This window comes from Gymnoscopelus microlampas (assembly GCF_963454915.1).
Source record: "Gymnoscopelus microlampas genome assembly, chromosome: 18".
NCBI classification, from domain to species: Eukaryota; Metazoa; Chordata; class Actinopteri; order Myctophiformes; family Myctophidae; genus Gymnoscopelus; species Gymnoscopelus microlampas.
This window is the reverse complement of record NC_139955.1, coordinates 23,417,029-23,423,028: the sequence shown is the minus strand read 5'-3', so window position 1 is coordinate 23,423,028 and position 6,000 is coordinate 23,417,029. Positions and strand designations below refer to the sequence as shown.

The following is a 6,000-nucleotide window of genomic DNA, read 5'->3' as shown; positions in this document are numbered from 1 at the left end:
CAAGTTTCACAGATGTCATTCTCTTTCTTTTCCATTTTCTAAATTATTTTGAACAGCCTGACTGAACAGAATGGGATAATGGATAAGGTTATTTGATATTGTATATTTCTGTCCCAGCCCCACCCCTTAAGCTGTCTCAGCCATAATTGCATAATCAGATTTTTGAGTAAGATCAGTTATATATCATCTGTCTGACAATATAGATATGAAATAAATGTTGGAAGGAAGTTGGTCATAAAAAAGAGAATAACTTTGCTTTTGTAGGAATTTAGTGTGAATTAAATGTTCTCTCCAGATGCATTCTTAGACTACTGGCTCCTTACTAGAAGTCTCAGCCCCACTTCTAGCCTCCTACCCTTCTTCTACCTTCTATACTAAATGTATTAAGCCTATGTTAGAACAACAGCCTATGTTAGAACAACTACTTATACGTCTATAAATACTTGCAAACCATACCACCCAAAGTTTAGGAGACCCCACCAAATAAGAATGCTTATGCAGAGTCCCAAGTTCTTAGCCCTCAATTTCTAGTATCTAGCACATCGTGATGGAGTATACATACATACTGTACATTCACATTTCTCCTGACCATCTAAAGACATTGCAAAAGGTAATAACGGTGTTATGTTAAAAAATGTATCTTACCTCAACAAATTACTTCAATGTCACCACCACTAATGCGTGTTAACGTTTAACGTCTCCAACAACCTCTGTATTCTCATTTGCCATTTGTTAGCAACTGCCTTTTTAAAGAAATGTGAACGCCTCAAAATGCTCAAGTTGGGTATTTACTGTATTTTATGTTGTTGATCAAGCTTGTGTTAAGCACAGATCTTATTTCAGGCATCTTAACAATAACCCATTCAAAAAAATCCATTTACAAGGGAACTGGAAGTGCAAAGATGCAAATTCATTTCTGGGTTTTAGTACTAGAAACTTGAATATTTGCAGCCTCCCTAGCCCAGATTCGTATTCCCAAGCTTAGTGTTAGGACCTTTCACATGTGACATGAAATTGCTCATTATACAAAACATTATTTTGCCAATATCTAATTATGCTTCTGGACAGCAGAGAAGAAAAAAAACAGCTGCAGCTTTCAGACAGCACAGAAGCCACAGTGAATGTCACATAGCATGCCTATGGGCTACACAGTTGTCATGGCCTGGCTCACAAGAGCAACATGATTTCTGTCCCCCTGAGGAATCAAACGTTCTTTGTGCACTCTGTTATGCAGAAACGATGAGGGCAACATAAACTAGAAAAGGGTGCTCCTCTGAGCGCAAATCTCTGGCAGGACACAAGGAAGCTGGCAGGGGAAATAGAGTTTGTATGACAGACGGTGCAACTTTTCATGTCTGTGGTTTGTAATTACAGGCAAATGGTATGTAGTATGAAAACCCTGTTTGACAGCCATCAAAAAGTGACTCCCTATCCCTCCTTCAAAACTGGTATAAAAGAGCACCTGTCTGCAATTTGCAACTGGACCTAGACAAGTCTTCTAGCTTGCCAAAAAAAATTAAACTCCACAGGTTTTCTGTAAATATACTTTTACTGCTCTTAGTATTGATGATCTCTTGTATTGTATGTCTTTATATGTCTTGATGAATTGAATATACAATTGAAACAAGCCCTCAGGGCTTTTTGTGTTTTTGGGGGGGGGATTATTGTATAACTGTACATACTTTTTGCAAGCTGTTAACAAGTATTCAATAAATCAATCAATCGTCAGATGACGCTTGAGAGCATTTGTGCCTAATTAGGTTAAACAAAACAGTGATATTTATACCATTTGTGTCTCTCCCTATGGGTGGAATTGAAATCGTTTTGGTCTCAGTGTTGTTTAGACGCCCCTCGATGTGTGATTTGGACCAGATCAGACAGGTTCATGATTTGTGGCATTTTCTGAACAACGGGCCCCTCCCGCAAATTTCGGAACCCAATCGTGGCCAATTATAATGGAATATGAAAAACCTGATTGATACATCTTGATCACATGACTCCAGAGAGAATGTTGACCGATTTGAAACATTTGGGGAGGAGGTTCTTCTTTGGCCTATTGGGAGTGTGCATGCAAAGTTTCACCCTGATTGGTCCAGCGGTGCCCGAGATTAACTGCTCGCAGACAGACAGACAGACTCACAAATAGACACAGCCACAGGCCATTCCGGCCTGGCGGAGAAAAAGATGACATTTCAGAAAGTGGAGGCTTGTACAGGATTTTTTAAACTTTAATAACAGGTGTTTGTGTCAGTAAGTATTGTTGACACAGTATATTCTACAGCTAGTTGTGAAAGAAGAAATTATATTTAAGAAAAGCATCTCTAAAATAGACCAACGCAAGTATACTGAAGGATATTACATGTATATTTATATTTATGTAGACAAGTACTTTTTCATCAATGTGCTAAGCAGTTCGCTGTGGCCTGTTGCTGCTCATTTCATGCCTTACACTAACAGAAGACTTTAATTAAAACACATGTACATCTATGAGCTGCTCAAAGGGTGTTTTTGTTTTTGTTTTTAGCAAAACCATTATCAGCAGGTGATTGATATGCGGAATATAAAAGGAGAAATATCCTTTGATATGTAGAGGAACATAGGCCTTGAGTTCTTTGAAATGGAAATGGAACTACTAGAGTAAAATACAAACACTTCACACCAAATGAGTTAAGTAGCGCCAGTACTTAGTAACTTAGCACGTGTTCTGTACTGTCCTGTTGCTGTCGCTGTCCTACCCAGTAATGCTGCAGTGTATGAGGTCCTTATATCTGGGTACCGTATGTACCGTATGTTCTGCTGGCACAGAATGTAATCCCACCAGTGGCTTCTTCCTGTGCCTTACTGTACCTCTTAGCTTACCTATCTCCATAAAGAAAACTCGTAAGAAGAGTAAACTGCCCACTTTTCTCTTTTAACCCATTAAGACCTGAGGCCGATTCTACAAATGTCTTCTAAATCCTAAAATGTTGTTACTGCTATATCAGTGGTGCTCAAACTTGTTCAGGTCAAGGATCCCCAAATTATGTACTGTATATGGCCGCCGACACCCATCTCAAAATAATTTGTTCCAGGGACCCTAAAAAATATATATAGGCCTACATTCAAAGATTTGCACAAATGTTCACGATTTTTCAAAAATAGCAAATCTACAAGCTCATAGCGCGGCACGAAGTGACGTGCGGTTGAAGTGGTTAAAATCTAAAATAACACAGATGCCTTCCCGGTCTTAATTGGTTAATAAAATGACTTGGTTAGTTTCCACCCTTGTTCGTGATTCCCATATCTCTGTCGACCACTGTGTTCACACACTCCCCAACTTCCAAAGTGTTTTCTCTTTACCTTCTAAACGCCAGAGTGCCAATACTTGCTGCCTAATGCTCCTTCCAATTCCTTTATCTCCTACTCCCCAGCCCGCTCCCTCAGCTAGACTTATTACATCAAAAACATCGGAAAAAGAAATCAGTAATTGCCTTGGCATGGCACAATATAAGCTTCAGAAAGTCTTGTACTAGTCTCACACACATCTTTAAAAGGTGCTGCTACTGCTTGACTTGAGAGTACAAGCTTCACAAATCGTAATTTATTGATCAACAACCGGCTGTTCTGCTGCTTATGTTCAAATATGCGCATCTTGTCCGATCGACAGACATTTCGCCTGGGGAGGGTTTAGACGGGCTGAGTGACAGATTGGTCTCGGATCAGTCATTAGACTCAGACTGTTCTGAAGAAAATCTACATTCAAAAAATAAAAAGGTTAGCAAAACTCACGAAACAATCTTTTATCTTATAGGCTAAGCAATGCATCTAAAAAGGTATTAATGTTAGTAAGGAAGGATGAAAATAATCTTGAAATGTGCAGATAATACATGTATAAATAAAATACATGTAAATCTAATTATTTATATGGCAGAATACAATGCTTCACATGGCACCAGTCATAATGCTTAGCACTTGAATTTCTGCTAAAACTACGAACGCAGACACGTGCACATGCACGTAGGTTTACAACCTCAGTGTTTTCAACGTCCCATGTGTAGCCTTATTATGATTGCACAGTTTATCCCCACTCCACAAGTATAAATCTGTTTACAGTGCCACCAACAGGCTATCAAACTGTGCCCATTTAAAAAAGGACACTTGGGCTTACCACACAGCACACACTGCCCAATCTGAACACACCAACCATTTAACTGCCGTACTAAACATGACACAGTTAAAACAGCAGATTAAACACACAAGGTTGTGCGTGCACAAACACACTAACAAATACTATGTGGAAAAAACATGTCTTTAACCAAAAATTACTGTAAGATTCTGTGAGGGTTGAAAGTAACAAAAACGTCATCAAAATCAACCTGATTAAAGTGCAAGTAAATTAATAACAAGGGCATAGTTAAACTGGAAAAAGATGGACATTGTTTTATTAAAAAATGATCTGATAAAAAGAGGACACTCTTTTACTGTTCATATCGAATTCTTTTTAGTATTCATCACTGAACTTGTTCACTCATTCCTCACTGTGCAAAGCTCTTGTCATTTATTGTTTAAATAAATTGTGTGCAAATTTCACAGTTCATATATCAGTTCACTACCACTTTCATCAGTGTTATTTTTGTCATTTTATTTTCGCTACTTTCATTCCACATAGGGCACACACGCACACACACAAACTCGCTGATCAGAGCTGTTTTTCTCGACAGCATGTGTGGGTGTGTGTGTGTGTGGTGTGTGTGTGTTCGTTGGAGATGAAAATGAGGATGGCTCTATTTGTCTCTATTTGTGTTTAAGCAAAGTGCATGATAATTTCTTGGTTGGGTACGTAGTCTACTCACTCCAGGATGAAGTGAACTAGCAAATGCAATCGGCAGAGCAGTTAATGGCCTTGATGAATCTGTCTCTGTACACTCACTGTGTCTGATGAAAACCTTATATTTCTAGACCCGACACGCACATGGGGGGTTGGTGCTGCACAAAAGATTCAGGCACTTAGCACGTGGCGGTTAATGAAAGCGCCGAAGCTTAGTGAAGGAAAAAAATAACAAATTTAAAATACAGAGTTAACGTAATGTGATGTTTGTGTCCGTTGGGAGCTCTATATTGTACATATGCAGCAGTGGCCCTTGAGGATGTACTGTATTTTCATGATGTATTTGGTACCAAGCTTTATTTATAAAGGGGATAACTATTAAGGTTAAATTGAATTTCCATTTTTGCATTTTGTATCTGCATCACATTTTACTGGGATGACCGATGTACTCTGCACTTCAACACAAAAGTACTCTTGATCATTTATGCATCGCGATTTCCTGCAACAATTTTGGAAGTACAGTTATAAAGGCAATGGCAAATTCACAGCCCAGTGAAGTCTGAAAAATAAAATATAACTTAGGAATAATGAATTATCAAAATGTAACGTTAATAAGACACATTTCCAAATCAAATTACTACAATTACATTTTACATAAGTAAATAGACATAGACGACTGGTTTCACTAGATAAAAGCTACTTGAGTACTTTTTTTGCTTCATGTAAAAAAGGCAGATAATGGCGCAATATTTGAATGTGGTTCAGTTGATTTTAGCAGATGCCATCTTCTCTGATAATCTATCGTCTAATCAGATTAATCGCGGTATTAGCTAAACATTATCACGCCAGCATCAGTATCCTGGCACCAAATTATTGCTCATTCCATCCCTGTCTGCTCTCTCCACAGGGTGGCGCTCTCTAACATTCAGCTGGCTATACTGATAGACCGAACACCAGTGAAACTGACCTGTATCTCTCCATGGAACTCCTTCAACCGCCAGAGAAACTCCATGTACACTTCGAGCCACGCCACTGACAAACATCGTTCTGCTCAGAGCAGACTCCACAGACACTCCACTGGCTTTGTCGCGTGTGGACTAGTGGTTGGACATTTAACAGCGGCGAGTGAGGGAAAGACAGAGCAGTCGAGAGAAAGGAACATGCAGGGGCTCAGAGATGCTGATGAACTGAGA

General features: G+C 39.0%; 1 protein-coding gene across 3 annotated transcripts in view; it reads right to left on the bottom strand.

Moving 5' to 3' along the window:
• LOC311033725 (ADP-ribose glycohydrolase MACROD1-like) overlaps positions 1–6,000 on the bottom strand; it is a 131,261-nt gene that overhangs the window by 87,254 nt on the left and 38,007 nt on the right. The gene's annotated exons all lie outside the window — the stretch shown is intronic.